The 17,544-nt window shown below is 38.0% G+C and overlaps 1 long non-coding RNA gene across 1 annotated transcript in view; it reads left to right on the top strand.

The window, feature by feature from the left end:
• The first annotated feature begins 2,670 nt into the window (after nucleotides 1–2,670).
• LOC141580621 (uncharacterized) overlaps nucleotides 2,671–17,544 on the top strand; it is a 97,612-nt gene continuing 82,738 nt past the window's right edge. The window contains exons 1-2 of the long non-coding RNA XR_012512895.1: nucleotides 2,671–2,757; nucleotides 2,860–2,947. This is a non-coding gene — a long non-coding RNA (uncharacterized LOC141580621). The remainder of the gene's footprint in view (nucleotides 2,758–2,859; nucleotides 2,948–17,544) is intronic.

Genomic DNA, 17,544 nt, shown 5'->3' with positions numbered 1-17,544 from the left:
ATGTGCCACCACACCTGGCTGATTTTGTATTTTTAGTAGAAACAAGGTTTTACCATGTTGCCCAGGCTGGTCCTGAACTCCTGAGCTTAGGTGATCTGCCCCTCTAAGCCTCCCAAAGTGCTGGGATTACAGATGTGAGCCACTGCACCCAGCCTCATTTATTCCTTCTTTTATAAAATAGCCAATAAAGGATATCTTGATATGAGAGAGAAGCCAGCAGTAAGAAAAATAAAGCACCAAATAAAAAAAAAGAAAGAAAAGAAAGAAAGCTGATGAAAGAATAAAAATGAAGACACTTTAAGGAAAAAAAAGAAAAGAAAAAAAGAAAGTTGATAAAAGAACACAATGAAGATATTACAAAAAATAAGAAAAAAAAAGATAAAGGAAAAAGAAAGAGAAAAGAGGAAATAAAGCCAAACATTTAATTAACAGTAGGTCAAATTACCCTGAGAGGTAAAACAAAACAAGAGTCTAAGCTGGGGACTTTGGGGCAGGTGATTCTTTGATGAAAGCTTAAATTGGGTACTCTGGTGTGCCACCTAGATACATGTTCAGGACCCAGGCACTAATTTTCCAGTTGCCCAAAGCATTGCCTGTAGGCAGCTCAAAGCGAAATCCTTCTCCAAGAATTTTTCATGACCAAAGAATTTTGCCTTTTAAAAATATATACTCGCCAGGCACAGTGGCTCAAGCCTGTAATCCCAGCACTTTGGGAGGCCGAGGCGGGTGGATCACGAGATCAAGAGATCGAGACCATCCTGGTCAACATGGTGAAATCCCTTCTCTACTAAAAATACAAAAATTAGCTGGGCATGGTGGCACGTGCCTGTAATCCCAGCTACTCAGGAGGCTGAGACAGGAGAATTACCTGAACCCAGGAGGCAGAGGTTGTGGTGAGCCGAGATTGCACCATTGCACTCCAGCCTGGGTAACAAGAGCGAAACTCCGTTTCAAAAAAAAAAAAAAATATATATATATATATATATATATATTCTATCTTTGGGAACAGCCCTATCTATGCAGGGCCATAAATGCATGCCCCACTCTTGCCTAAATTCAGGCCATCTCTAAGCTTTGGCATTCTCTAGGAAGTAAGCTATGGCCTCTATTGCAATTGTACCATAGCTCAAATTGGGCATGTTTTCTCTCTGTCCAATACTTTTTCCTTCATTCCCCGACAAGTATTCCTAAGACCATTCCCTTATGGGGGTCTTGTATGTAAATCTCCATCACTGAGTCTACCCATTGGTGTTAGGAGAGGTCTGAGAAAACAGACCTAAAAGAGGACTTTAGAACTGGATTCCCAGCTGTTCAGTGGGAGAACCTTATCACTAAATGGTAAGTTCACCACATGTAGTCTATGGCTAGTGAGAGTTTGTGTAATTTCACAGGTGATTGGAAGGTTCAGGGGAAGTAGTCTATCGAAGCATGCAAAGAGTGCATTGGAGAAAGACAATTAAAAGCTGAAAGGGTGATTCATCACAGATAAGGCTAGGTGTGGAAGCCGGAAGAACTCTTAAGCAGCACACAAGGAACCTCATTTTCTGACAACATAAACCAGAAAAATCCCAAGTCCTTGAACTGAATTACAAGAGTTATAGAATACCACAGAGGATTGAATTATTTAACCTGCCAAGTCAGTTATGCCAAGATCAGGACCATTATGGGTTAGAACTAGAACACTGGGATGTATGGGTTGATGCCCTCAAGACCATGAGACTCTTCAGAACCCTCTGGGGTACGTCCCTTATATCTCATATTTCCCTGTCAAAAACTAATGTCACTTTTGCTTGAAAACAAAAAGTGTTACCTACCACTCTAGATAAAACCCTACCACTTCTTCTAGCCTCCAGGCTTGTAACGTAGGACTTAGGTACCAAGACTCAGAGAAGTCCTGGGCCTGTTAAGGGAGAAAAAAGACTGTATCCTGAAGGTGGAAGGTGCTGCAAGACCTAGTCAGCATTTTCTGATGGGGGACACAAAAGAACATATGGGACTGCATCCAGAAAGAGATAAACCAGGAGTAAAACATAAAGTTGGTTAAGTGGGAGATTGTTGATATGGGAGCATTTATCTCAGTACATAAATTTAGCATCCAGATAAGCTTCTGAGGGTTGGTACTCATAATCCTGGAATTACCACCTCATTGGGAGTGAGCTTTCAAGACCTGCTAGTACATTGACATGCCTGTGTTGCAACAGAGTATTGACATGCCTGTGTTGCAACACAATGCATGTCCGGAAAAATGCACCAACTCAGGAAGACATAGAGGACACTGCATTTACCAAGGTGGCAGGAACACACAGTTGAGTGGCACCAGCATCACTAAGAAGCTTAGTAGTAGCTGTGCTCCATAAGCCAGAGATGTCATTAGAAGATGCAGTTATAGAAACTGGCTTGTTAATGGCAGCGAATGAGAGATTTCTATGATAACAGAAGCCAGATGGCAGTCTTAATTATCACTACAAAATATCTGGCAATTAAGGTAATTGCATTTTGAGAGAAGTCCAAGCTTGGCTCAAAGCGGCTATTGATTTCTCAATCCCCAAGCTGCCAAATTGACACCAACAAATAGTGGACTACCAAATATTTCAGTCTTTTAAATAGCAATAGCAATTCCCCTTGATGCGCATGTCACATGTGATCAGGGAGAGCAGCAGATTTGGAGATCCCCCCTGCAAACTGACTTGGATGCTTACCATAGGTTTTGCTTCCCCACCAAGCAGATAATCTTTATTATAGCTTTTTGAGAATACGGTATATGTCATAGATTGTTAAACCAATCAACTCTTCACATCTTTTCTAGATGATTTTTTTTCCTTTTTAATTATGGGTTTTTTTGTTTCCCATCTGTTCTAGATGTAGGAAAATGAACAAGGCACATTGATTCAAAAGATCCTGGACTTATATCTGCACATAACTGATGTTTTCTCCTTGAGAAGATAAGGTAAGTACATTTTCAGTGGCATGTAAAGTAAGTTTATGACATTAAATGAGTTTATTTTTAATGTGTCAAGGACATATGATCTCTGAGCTACCAAGTCATGAAATATGATAGACCCCTCTTATCTTCTGCCTTGTATGCTTTCTACCTTCTTTAAAAGTACACTGATTTTCAACTGTGGAATGAACCATTGCTTCACTTTCATTTCTTGTATTTTGCTTGAGGCTGATTCTAACCCCACAAGCAGAGCTAGATGTGATAAAGACCTGACTATCTATTCCATGTATTATGTGTAGGTGACCCAAATGGAAATATAGGACCGCAGGCAAGGACTGTTTACTGGAATAATTAGGAAAATATTTTCTAACTGTGGTTGCAGAGGAGCATCATTTGGGGAACATCTGGATAAAAGAATAAAGACAGCAAGGCAAACCATAGAGAAGGAGAGATGAAGAAAGGTGCTCTATCCCTAGGGCATAATTTGAACTTCTAGGCTTAGCTAGGACTGAAGTTAGTTTTCTCGAGACTTAAAAGTAAGGCTAGTCAATACATTTTCTATTTGGCTTAAGCTGTTTTGTGATGAATTACAATAAATTGCAGACAAAGATTCTTGACTACGATGCTACCTATTGTTTCTTATATTATAGACTCCATATTTATTTTTAAATCATCCTGAATACACACAGACGGTTCTAATTGTACTTCTTCTTTCAGAAAATTTTTAAAAATAGATAAGCATTTTTATTCATTTTGAAAATCAAAACTCTGTTCCTTTTGCCTGCAGAAATGCAGGTTTGTTTTCTTGTGTGTATGTGCGTGTTTTCTGGTATACTGCTTCCCCTTACCTCTTGCCCTCCTGCTCTTCTACTCTCTCTTAACTGTCTCAAATTATCCTTAATTGGAGTAAACCTTTCTTCAGAAAATAAGGTGGCTTCATTCTCCTGGGATGTCCTCCCTTTCCATTTGGTTTTCAAACCAATGGTTCATTTGGAAACATTGTGGAAATAGTGGGCTGGCTGATAGAAATTTAAATAAGCAGTTCACAATCACCTAGTAGCCTAAGGGAAGTGAAGAAAGAGCCAAGTGTTTGACAATGCCAGAAATAACCTCTTTCCTTTATAGGGTTTTTTTTTTCTGTCTTTTGTTTTAAAAAGAAGAAAAAACTGCACCAGACGCCAACTAACTGTATCCAACTTTTAATTTGGCCGGTGTATCACATCAGGTACACGTTTTGGCAGTGTCATGAGATTCCCACCGTACTGGCCCACCTCCACCTATTCAGTGACTATTTCTAGGCACACTGGCTAATCTCTCCTTTCACATACCGTGGGAAGCCTCTGTTCTTCTATTGCTACCACTTTTTCTTTTCTTTTCTTTTTTGAGACAAAGTCTCACTCATTCAGCCAGGCTGGATTGCCGTGGCACTATCTCAGCTCACTGCAACTTCCACCTCCCAGGCTCAAGCAATTCTCATGCCTCGGCCTCCCAATTAGCTATGATTACAGGCACCTACCACCATGCCTAGCTTATTTTTGTATTTTTACTAGAGACGAGTTTTCACCATTTCACCATGTTTTCACCAGTTTGGCTAGGGTGATCTCAAACTCCTGACCTCAGGTCGTCCACCCACCTCGGCCTCCCAAAGTGCTGGGATTAGAGGCATGAGCCACTATGCCTGGCCTATTGCTACCTGTTTCTAATGTTGCTAAGCTGTTTTTGCTTAGATGCCTTCAAGTACTGTGATCTTACTTCACTATATCTAGCCTGTGTCTTCATTTCTCTCTTCCACTTTTAAAGAATGTACCAACGTGGGATCTCTAACTTCAGTTCTTTGTAATCTTGTGTTGTATGTCCATGTCAACACTAGGCATCTTCTTTCAATAGTGTTTCAGTAACATTATATTTATTAAGAAATGCTTTAAATATGTTATATGTGTAAGTAAGATAACTTTCCCTAATTTCCAAAACAGTTTTAGGACACCCCTTCCCCATGGATAAATTTTATTTTTCAATTTGGTAGGTGAGGCCACTGAAGAGATATATTTTAAAGTTTTATTCATGTTCACATCATACCTAGAAGTTCCAATTTACAAACAAAACATTATTAAGCACCAGGGAATAATGCCAGCATTCTAAACTGATTCATATTTAAAACCTCTGAATCATTAATGTATTTAATTGTTGCTCTGATCTGTTATTTAAATTGACTCTCTGATTTAGGCTTTGACATTTAAGTCTGTTGAAATTATGTTAGTCTTGGTTTTTCTCACCTTCAAATGATTATTACTTTCTCCAAATTGTTTCTGTTTTAAGATTTTATCCTAATATCTGCCAGAATAATTCCATTAAATACACCTTTCATCACTATAAGTGACTTTCTTAAATATCGCCAGTAATGCTTTTTATCTGCAAAACGAAAGCCAGTTACAGACATTGTATTGACTTCTCTAACCTTTTCTAAGTCTTTATATCAAATATTAAAAAGTTATTATTCTCCAATAATATTAAAAGAGAAGAAAAGTAATTGAAATACAAAGTAGAATTTTGGTGCTTAAAAATTCCACAAAATATATCCAACTTTCTTTGAGTGAGCTGTGTATTTTCTCTGTAATCTATCTCTTATAATCTTGACAATGTGCTTTTGAGAATGACACTGTTTTATTTACTCTTCAATTCCCCAAGCTGAAAAATGGCATAACATTCCCTAATCATCACTTTTCCATCAATACTCAACACTCAGCTAAAACATCTATTACTTTGTGAAGGCTTTCATTTTCCCACCTCCAGACAGATTCAAGGATCTGTTAATACTCTTCTGTTTCACTATAACTTTCTGTCTTTAATTCCATCATACCATATATCACATTGAAGAGTTATTGTTGATTTATTTGTCTGTCTCTGACTTAAGACTTGAATGCAGGAAATATGACTTTTATCTCTGTCCATCATAAATATCACATTTTTAATAATTGCTATATGTTGAATAAAGACCAAAAGGAAGGACTGAAGTGATTGCATAGTATTTGCAGTTTGATAGGTGAGACATGAAGCAAATGAAGAGAAAGTAAAGAGAGAATATCATACTGAAGTATCTTGGAAAAAATAAAACAGTTTACATCTTGACATATGTCTCTATTATATCCTTTACTATTGAACAGTACTGAACAACAGACTCAGGTGAACTAAAAGAAAGAACAGATGATCATGGCAAGGTTACTGAGTGTGCATGTGGCAGACATTCCTAGGGACAGAAATAAATATGGATCAATACTACAACAGGTAGCTGAGTCAGAAATGGAAATGTGTACAGTGAATTTTTTATGCTGAAACAATGTCCAATGAAGCAGCAACAGATGTAGAAATAATTTATAAGCACAGAGAATGGAGAAGTTTCAAAGACTGCATAATTAAGGGAGACCAATGTAAGGTAATCAATTATTATCTAATGTATGTTCTCACTTTTGACAAAAAAAAAAACAAAACAAAACAAACAACAAAAAAAAACTAGGCAGCATTATCTGCAAAATGAATCTAATCAGGTAGAGGTAGGGGTAAACACAGTGATCAAGCAAATGAACCCACAGGAAACTGAGGACTCAGATAAGGAAGAAACAGGGTTCAAGGGATTCACTAGGAACATGAACGCCATGAAAGGAGATGAGTTAATATGTGCTTTAAAATTTGGTGTTCAAAGAGCACTGGCCCAGGTATTGGTCAATTACACTTTTCATTTTAGTCCTCCCATTAAGTTCTCACGTGATTTTGACAAGTCAGGGGTCTTTGATCCTCCCTCTTTGGATGTGTAAAAGGAACATGTTGATCAGATGGCAGCTGAATCTTAACCATATGATAGTTTTCCTTTTTTGGCTGTTCTTCAAGAACATAATACCATGGTTTTCCTGATTTATATGGATGCCAGACCCTACTGCCAATTCCTGGTCCATAGTAAAAGTTGAATAGGGGTTTTCAAGTAGGGAATAAGACAATTACTTATTGTTCAATTTTTATGTTTTAAAGTTAATAGCCACAAGTTTACAAGTATGACTTGTCCTCTATTTAATATGATTTAAAGGAAAATGGGAAATTCCTTCCTTTTTCCTAGAATTCCTAGAATTTCACAAAATTCTAAATATTACCAACTACAGTATGCTGGTACTGTAAACATAATGAGAAACTTATGTTTACAGCACCAGCATACTGTAGTTGGTAAATAAATGTCACTCTGGTTTGTACCATGTTGGATTACAGGTTAAAATTCAAAGAAAATACTGACTCTTGTTGGGCGTGTCTATATAAGTTCAGGAAAGCATTGGAGAAGAGAAAAAAAAGTCCCTCTATGGGTTTTGAGCCTAAGGAGTTTCCTAATCTGCTTATTAAAGAGCACCAAATTAGTTTTGTACTAAGGACTCTAAAACTAGTTCTTTATCTTTTGTGCAACTATTAATAAAATGGCATTCTGAATCCTACTTTGCAATTGTTTTATAATTCCCTCAAGGCCATGTCAAAAAAGTTTTGTGGTAATATATCCAGATTTTAGCTTAACCTCATGTGAACCTTAAACTTTATTGCCATTTTGAAGTTTGAATGAAATAATAAATACTAGGTATCAGCATAATGCCTAGTGCTTAGTAGGCACACAATATAAGATAACTGTAATCATGAAGAAATATATGATTATATTTTATTTTACAAAAGGAAATGGAATCTCATAGAGACTTCGAGGTATATTTTGTATAGTTAATGTTCTTCTCAATTCCCTATACATTTTTCATATTTACATATATAATTTTCTTACAAAATATTATGCAAAATTAGAAATGTTCTTTAAGTGCTTTAATAAACTTGATCAGTGTTTTTTATTACACCAATATTTTGTGACAGGGAAAAGTAATATCAGCCACAAATCCTATATTAATACTCAACTCTTCACTAGCAGACCACATGTTAAGTTCCAGACTGGATTTCTCTGAAGTCCAAGTAAATGAACTCAAGCCCATCCTTCATCCCAGTTCTATGATGAAAGCCTGCTCTTCCTTGGGAAGGCAAGAGGAGGAATCTGAGTATCATCTTTGTTGGTGGAAGAGAGGCGATGATGAGAGTGCTTGTACATGATTTTTGCAAATGGTCTCCTTGCTACCCTTCTTTTTCTAAAACATCCTATATGAAATTACAAGGTTAATCTCTCCAAACACAGTTCAGAGCATATATTTTTTTTTTTTCTGTTCAAAATCTTCACCAGCAAGTCAGAGCTGGCAAAATAAACTAGCTCACAGAATTAAGACAGACTTTGAGTTGATTATCATTAGGAATCTATTCATCTCACCAATAATTTGGCATGGAAATCTGTATGTGTGTTTATCCCATTGTCTGGCATCCTCTGGAATACTTAGAGGGTCAGGAAACCTACTACCTATTCTGTTTATACCTTGGATATCATAGATCTTCTAAACCTCATCTTGCCTTTGAATTTTGACATGTCTCCAACCAATTTTTCTGCTGCAGTCCAAGCTTCAAGTCTCTCTCTAATAAGGTGCTTCTTGTAATCCTTGCCCCAGACTCTTCTCTTAGAGGGAAGTAATTTCTTCCCTGTCCTCACCTTGTGAGTGTAGTACTCCATTTTGCGGACCTTTTCCTATGTTTATTATTTTCTACCTTTATTTATAGACATTTTACAAAATGTTTCCATGCAACAATATTCTCACAAGTTGTCAATAGCAGTTAGTTGTGGGGAGTGGGGGTGAAAGATAGCACACAAAACAATTTTCATCTATTTCCTTACCATAAAATGGATATTGGTTACACAGAATCTTCAGAATACTGAGAGGATTTTCAATTTTTGAATTTGCTAGGGTGGATGAAGAGTGTGTTGTGTAATTTTTTCTAAAATAACTCGGTCATAGAATACTTTTTCATATGATTGAATTTCTTGTGGTAGTCTTCTTTTGGCTTTGTTGACTAATAGTTACGCTAACAATGTCTCATCTCTACTATTTAAATAGAACGTCATTAAAGGCCTCAGCGCATGTTTTATATAGCTTTGCAACTGCCACAGTGACTTCCTACTGCCAAGTACTTGGTAAATATTAAAAATGTTTGAATAATCAAGTGATTAATGAATTATTGGGCAACAGATAAGGTTTCCATCCTTGCTGAGTTTTCACAGAGGTGAGTTTTTTAATTGTTATAAATATATTTATGAATATAAAACGAATCCTTCTCTTTTAACCTTCTCTTGCTGTTTTCTTCTTGCTCATTCTCATTGTACTACCCTTTTAGACACAACAAATATCTTAGTACCTACTATATGCCAGAAGATGCAGTCAATATTTTGCATATATTGTGTCCCTTACTACTTTTGATTGTTCTATGACATAGGGATTATTATCCTAATTTACAGATGAGCAAAATTAGATTAAGAGAAGTGAAGTGAATTTTCTAAGGTACAACTACTAAATATGACCAGAATTCAAACCACAGGATATCTAAGTCCAAATCTCAGGCACCTGCTTGACAAATCATTCCACTAAAATATGTAACTGTTCTCTTTTTTTGTTTGTGAGAATTTAACATGCAGAAAACATGGTCCCTAATATAATGTGAGATGAACTCCTTCACCTACACAAATGATGGAATTCTTGGCTGTCAAACAGTGATACATGAAATCAAACATTCAACTAACATAATTCATTCCACTTCTTCCTAAATTTATTTTTCAATTCCAAGTTTCTCCAGGGAGTAGATTAAAGGTCATGTGGAATCATATGGATGAAGAAATTTTCCTGCCAAATTAACTCCTCAAGTTGTCAGATACTCTTGGGTAAATGGTAAGCTTATTAGGAAGTTGCATGACATTGGTCATTGTAGGGCTTTTCAATTAGTTGAAAATTTCTTTTTTTTTTTTAATTGCATTTTAGGTTTTGGGGTACATATGAAGAACATGCAAGATTGTTGCATAGGTACACACATGGCTTTGTACAAATCAAATCATGTGTGATTTGCTGTCTTCCTCCCCCTCACCTATATCTGGCATTTCTCCCCATGCCATTCCCCCCACAACTCCCCACCCCCTGCTGTCTCTCCCCTGTTTCCGTCCAACAGACCCCAGTGTGTAGTCTTCCCCTCCCTGTGTCCATGTGTTCTCATTGTTCAACACCTGCCTATGAGTGAGAACATGTGGTGTTTAATTTTCTGCTCCTGTGTCAGTTTGCTGAGAATGATGGTATCCAGGTTCATCCATGTCCCTACAAAGGACACGAACTCATCATTTTTGATGGCTGTGTAATATTCCATGGTGTATATGTGCCACATTTTCCCTGTCGAGTCTATCATCGATGGGCATTTGGGTTGGTTCCAGGTCTTTGCTATTGTAAACAGTGCTGCAATGAACATTTGTGTGCATGTGTCCTTATAGTAGAACGATTTATAATCCTTTGATATATACCCAGTAATGGGATTGCTGGGTCAAATGGAATTTATATTTCTAGGTCCTTGAGGAATCGCCACACTGTCTTCCACAATAGTTGAACTAATTTACACTCCCATCAACTGTGTAAAAGTGTTCCTATTTCTCCACATCCTCTCCAGCATCTGTTGTCTCCAGATTTTTTAATGATCGCCATTCTAACTGGCTTGAGATGGTATCTCAATGTAGTTTTGATTTGCATTTCTCTAATGACCAGTGATGATGAACATTTTTTCTTATGTTTGTTGGCCTCATGTATGTCTTCTTTTGTAAAGTATCTGTTCATATCCTTTGCCCACTTTTGAATGGGCTTGTTTGGTTTTTTTCTTGTAAATCTGTTTTAGTTCTTTGTAAATTCTGGATATCAGCCCTTTGTCAGATGGGTAAACTGCAAAATTTTTTTCCCATTCTGCTGGTTTCCGATTCACTCTCATGACTGTTTCTTTTGCTGTGCAGAAGCTGTGGAGTTTGATTAGGTCCCATTTGTCTATTTTGGCTTTTGTTGCCAACGCTTTTGGTGTTTTGGTCATGGAAGTCCTTGCCTACGGCTATGTCCTGAATGGTTTTGCCTAGATTTTCTTATTCTAGGATGAAGTCTCTGGTTTATGAAATTCTTAAAAAACATTAAACCTGTGAGTAACATACAAATAATAATTATGAATAGCTAAGGAGGCCAGGTGCAGTGACTCATGTCTGTAATCCCAGAACTTTGGGAGGCCAAGGAAGGAGGATCATTTGAGTTCAGGAGTTCAAGGTAAGCCTGGGCAACACAGTGAGACCTGGTCTACTAAAAATCAAAACATACGTTAACTGGGTATTGCATGCACCTGTAGCCCTAGCTACTTGGGAGACTGAGGCAAAAGGATTGATTGAGCCAGAGAATTTGAAGTTTTGAAGTTTCTGTGATCTTGCCACTGTACTCTAGCCTGGGTGACAGAATGAAACCCTGTCTTAAATTTATATATACATATAATTAGGTAATGGAACTATTAAAAATAAGTGAAACCCTTAAAATTTTTTATTAAATATTATGAATAACCTACTAACCCATATTTAGGAATATCAAACATATATATGTTGTTTTTACAAAGGCTTTTAATACCAATTGATATTAGCTCTGTTGGAAAACTGCAGCCCATAGTGTCATGTCAGCATGTCAACAATACCAGAACTAAGAATAGATGAAATATGGTCAGAGTTTTCAACTCTATAGACTTTCTCTACCTAACACCATGGAAAAAATAGGAGTTAGAGAGATGGAAAGAAAGTGATTGGTTTATGCCATTGGTTGAAGGAAATTTAATTATTATCATTTCTGCTTTTTGTGAATAAAATGTTCTATGATTATTTTAGACTTATTGATATTTGATTTATTAGAACATTACATCAATACCTCAAAATTCAAATCACATATGATAGAAATGGTGTTTGAGGTTTGAGAGAAGAAATGGGCATGAAAATGTTATTATACGAGCTATTTTTTCTGAGAAAAGTGGTTTTAGGCTATTTCTTCAGCATAAAAGACTATGTTTTTCTGTTAACACCTGGTGACACCATTCCTTTGTCCACACAGAATAGCTTCAGAAATAGCACTTGACCTGTATTGGCCCATTCTCATGCTGTTAATAAAAACATACCTGAGACTAGGTAATTTATAAAGGAATGAGGTTTAATTGCCTAACAGTTAGACATGGGTGGGGAGGCCTCAAGGAACTTAAAATCCTGGCAAAAGGGGAAGCAAACACATCCTTCTTCACATAGCAGCAGAAAAAAAGAAGGGCTGAGCAAAAGGGGGAAAAGACCCTTATAAAACCATCACATCTCACAAAAACTCACTCACCTTTATGAGAATAGCACTATGGGGTTACCTGTCTCCATGATTCAATTACCTCCCATTGGGTCATTCCCATGACATGTGGGGATTATGGAAACTAAAATTCAAGATGAGATTTGGGTGGGGATACAACCAAACTATATTATTCCACCTACTGTCCCTCCCAAATCTCATGACCTCACATTTTAAAACATAATCATGACTTTCAAACAGTTCTCCAACGTTTTATCTCATTCCAGTATTAACCCAAAAGTCCAAGTCAAATGTCTCATCTGAAACAAGGCAACTCCTTTCCACCTATGAGCTTGTGAAATCATAATCAAGTTAGTTACTTTCTAAATACAATGGGGTACAGGCATTGGGTAAATACACCCATTCCAAATGGGAGAAATTGGTCAAAATGAAGGGGTTACAGGCCCCAGGGAAATCCAAAATCCAATAGAGCAATCATTAAACCTTAAAGTTACAAAATGATCTCCTTTGCCTCCATAACTCACATGCAGGTTACACTGATGCAAGAACTGGGCTCCCATGACCTTGAACAGGTCCACCCCTGTGGGTTTGCAGGGAACAGCCCCCTTCCAGGCTGCTTTCATGAGCTGATGTTGAGTGTCTGCAGTTTTCCAGGTGCACAATGCAAGCTTTTTGTTGGTCTACCATTCTGGGGCCTGAAGGGTGGTGGTCTTCTTTTCACAGTTGCACTAGGCAGTGCCTCAGTGGGGACTCTATTTGGGGGCTCCAAACCCACGTTTCCCTTTCACGATGCTCTAGCAGAGATTTCTTATGAGGGCTCCTCTCCTGCAGCAAACTTCTGCCTGGACATACAGGTGTTTACATACATCTTTTGAAATCTAGGCAGAACTTCTCAAACCTCAATTCTTGTTTTCTGTGTACCTGAAGTCCTGCACCTGTAATTCACCAAGGGGTTTGCATCCTCTGAGGAAATGACCTGAGCTATACATTGGCTCCTTTTAGCTACAGCTGGAGCTGCAGCAGCTAGGATGCAAGGCACCATCTTCTGAGGCTGCATAGAACAGGAGGTCCCTGGGGCCAGCCCAGGAAACCATTTTTCTCTCCTAGGCCTTCAGGCCTGCAATGAGAGGAGCTGCTTTGAAGGTCTCTGACATGCTCTGGAGACATTTTTCTTATTGTCTTGGTGATTAATATTTGGCTCCTCATTACTTATGCAAATTTCTGCAGTGAGTTTGAATTTCTCCTCAGAAAGTACGATTTTCTTTTCTATCACATTGTCAGGCTGCAAATTTTCCAAACTTTTTTTTTTTTTTTTTTTTTTTTTTTTCCCAAGACGGAGTTTTGCTCGTTACCCAGGCTGAAGTGCAATGGCGTGATCTCGGCTCACCGCAAACTCCGCCTCCTGGGCTCAGGCAATTCTCCTGCCTCAGCCTCCTGAGTAGCTGGGATTACAGGCATGCGCCACCATGCCCAGCTAATTTTTTGTATTTTTAGTAGAGACGGGGTTTCACCATGTTGACCAGGATGGTCTTGATTTCTTGACCTTGTGATCCACCTGCCTCAGCCTCCCAAAGTGCTGGGATTACAGGCTTGAGCCACTGCGCCCGGCAAATTTTCCGAACTTTTATGTTCTGCTTCCTCTTGAACACTTTGCTGCTTAGAAATTTATTTCACCAGATATCCTAAATCATCTCCCTTAAGTTCAAAGTTCCACAGATCTCTAGGGAACAGGTAAAATGCTACCAATCCCTTTAAATAGCAAAAATGACCTTTACTTTAGTTCACAAAAAGTTTCTCATCTCAATCTGATACCACCTCAGTCTGGACCTTATTGTCCATATCACTAACCGCATTTTGGTAAAAGCCATTGAACAAGTCTCTATGAAGTACCAAGCTTTCCCACATGTTTCTAGCTTTAGAACCCTTGAAGTCATTGGGAAGTTCCAAACTTCCCCACATTTTCCTGTCTTCTTCTGAGCCTTTCCAAATTGTTCCAACCTCTGCCTGTTACTCAGTTCCAAAGTCACTACCCCATTTTCAGATATCTTTATAGCAGTTCTCCACTACTCAGTACCAATTTACTGTATTAGTTTGTTTTCATGCTGATGAAGACATACCCGAGACTAGGTAATTTATAAAAGAAAGAGATTTAATTGACTCAGTTCAGCATGGCTGGGTCGGCCTTATGACACTTACAATCATGGTGGAAGGGGAAGCAAACACGTCCTTCTTCACATGATGGCAGGAACGAGAAGTACTGAGGAAAAGGTGGAAAAGCCCCTATGAAACCATCATAGTTTGTGAAAACTCACTCAGTATCATGAGAACAGCATCATGAGGGTAACCACCCCCATAATTCAATTGCCTCCCACCAGGTCCATCCTAGGACACTTGGGGATTATGAGAGCTACAATTCAAGATGAGATTTGGGAGGGGACACAGTCAAATCATATCATGACTCAAAAATTACCAGCTGATAGGATGACCTTTAAAATATAAGGTTGTTTGAATTGAGAGTTTTCCCTAATAGGCATTTCTCTTCAAGTGTTTAAATGTGGGTTGTCATATCAGGTATATATCACCTCAATAATATTTCATAACACCAATTTGTAAGATTTAAGAATGTATTTGATGGTATGACACTGAACGCTGATACTCAGATGCAGTTAGCTAGGTTCTCAATCTCCTTGTAGGTTGTCTAATCTGAGTTATTTCTATGGACTCTGTTTGTTGCCTGCTGCCTGTCCCCAGGGTGACATGGTGGGTGCATGTGAGCATCAAATACTTAATTAGCTGTTCAAGATAGGAAACTAACCTTCCCCTTAGACAGGACCTTGCAACTGGGTCGACAGTTTCAGGTCAGCTAGACTTTTGTCATTTATTTCTGTACTTCCTGTCAGTCAACTCTGTTAGACTTCCTCAGTTTTACTTTCTGTCAATGACTTTTTCTTTCCTCTCATCCCTTGTCACTCCCTCTTATGTTTTCTATCTTTCTGCTCTTTCCAGGTTATTTTTACCTCTATTCCTATTTTTTTATACCTTTGTCCCTTCACGCACTCCATTGTAGCTTACTTGCTACCATTTCTCCAACTCCATTTATTTTATCTTACCTTTTTCACTTCTTTCTTCTAAAAGAGCCCCCTAAAACATTTAAGTTGATTAAATAAAATTATTAGAGTTACTTTTAACGTTGCCTTTTGTTATCATTATAAATGTTTTAAGGGTTTCTTGTGGTGGGGGGATAGTTCCTTGTTCCCCCAAAGTATAGATGGACTATTAGGTCTTTGCTTAACTCTGGCCACTTATCATTAAGAGAAACAAATGTCCCTGGAGTTGCTGCTTAACCAGATTGCAGTTCTGCTGGGCTGTAGCTACTAGAGGGAACATTTTAAATCACAGCAAACTTTGAAGTATGAGGTTGTGGAGACAGGGTCAAAACAATTCTAATTTCCCAGGTGAGTGTTGGCATCACACACACAAAAATCAAACAAAAGTGATTATGACCTGAATTGGTCTTCAGGGCTAGATTACAGAGAATCACCATAACTTCAGAAAAATTTTAACCCTCACCACCCCCGTGTATTTTCCAGGAGAAAGTGTCTTCCTGTTACTGGCTGTCCTTGCAGAAAAACAAGCTTTTATTATTCCCTTGGACCAGGGACCTTTCATATTCAATCTCACAGGCAAGATACAGCTCTTTCTGCTATAATAGAGCTCCGTAATGACAGTTATTAATCTTAAAATCATGGGCTCTAATTTCAAAGGTTTCTTATAACCTGAAAGTCTTTCAGAATATAATGGTGCAAAAAATAAATCACTCTCTGCAAGTGGTGTCTATGCTTGGTAAATGCCAGCAGTAAGAAGGATATAAACATATTCCCCAAACAGGTACCATAAACTGGGAAATGACACAGTGTCTACCATAAACACGTCTTTGCCATAGCCTTGCCTAAAAATCTTCTTACTCATGAACCTGAGAGAAGCCTTTCAAATGCTATTTCAAAAAGAAAATCGATAAACCTGCAGAAAGTCTCGCTGGCCTGAAAAGTTTCCGCCATATTGGCTGCATTTTCCAGCATCATTCCCTCTCCTCCTTTATCACTCCCTTTACAGTCACTGCTCCATCACTGGGATGAGACAAGCACCCCTCAGTACCAATCGATATAGTGCAGGTCTTCTCTGAAGAAAAGCAAACCCTTTTTCCTGAAGTATTTCACAAACTACCTGTCTGCCTACTGTACTCTATGTAATAAAGGTATTTAGTTATATATTTATATATGTGTATATATGTGTATATATATATGTATATGTAGCATATGTGTATGTGCCTATCTGTATGTGTTACAAATGCACTCCAGAGGGGAGAGCTGTTGAGTTAGTATCACTCACTAATGTCACTTAATAAATGAACTTATTTAATTAATAGTTTCAAAGAACAGGATTGCTAAAGGAATAGGATCAATGGCAAACAAATTTTCATGTAAGGAGAAGCAAGGAAAAAAGTCTGTGGCCCTAATACATACAGAAAGAGTAGAATGGGGACTCCATGGGGGACGAGTGCAAAGTGACTTGCTCTCATATGCTTTTCTGTCATCTTGGCTCCTTGACTAGTCATCCTGCTTGCCTAGTCAGTCCTGTAATTTTACTAAGTGCCGATCTGCTTTAGCTGAGTGTCTTGAATGTGATTCCTTGCTGGCATACATTCCATACCAAACTGGGCACATTATTTTTCAGAATCTTCTCCTTTCTATATTTTGGGTATGCTCATTCTTCAACTCTTATCCCGCAACAATATTCAGCCTTCTCCTATAGCTAATAGTTGTTCACACTGTGTTGTGACAGTATGCATTCGCATCTTGATTAGACAATTCATGATGAGGAGGCAGTGGAACATTGTCATTATAAATGACAGAGTAGAGCTTTCCGAATCTTCAAAGCCAACATGCTGTGCACATACTGACTTTGTTACACTGCCTACCTCCTAACACTTGATGAGGAATGATAAAATGTAGAAATACTGAATTCACTGTATGGATATTTGGAGGTGGCAGGGAGAAGAGGAAAATCAGTAAGATCAGCTGTTTTGGAATTGCGTGGCTATAAGATCTTAAAATCTTTGTCTAAAATAGCTGAGAAACGAGACTCATGAGTTTATATTTGTAATGAGTCAATATTCATGAAGACTTATATCACTGCCTGGCCTGTATGTGAGAGTTTGCTAAATAAATTAGTGTATCTTTTCCTGGAGCAGATAGAAACACAGGCACTAACATAAAGGAGAGACTGTGCCATGAATCAAGAAAGGAGTTTTAAATTTGATAATATGTAATA

This window comes from Saimiri boliviensis, chromosome 1 (assembly GCF_048565385.1).
Source record: "Saimiri boliviensis isolate mSaiBol1 chromosome 1, mSaiBol1.pri, whole genome shotgun sequence".
Taxonomy (NCBI): domain Eukaryota; kingdom Metazoa; phylum Chordata; class Mammalia; order Primates; family Cebidae; genus Saimiri; species Saimiri boliviensis.
This window is presented reverse-complemented; position numbering and strand designations above follow the sequence as displayed.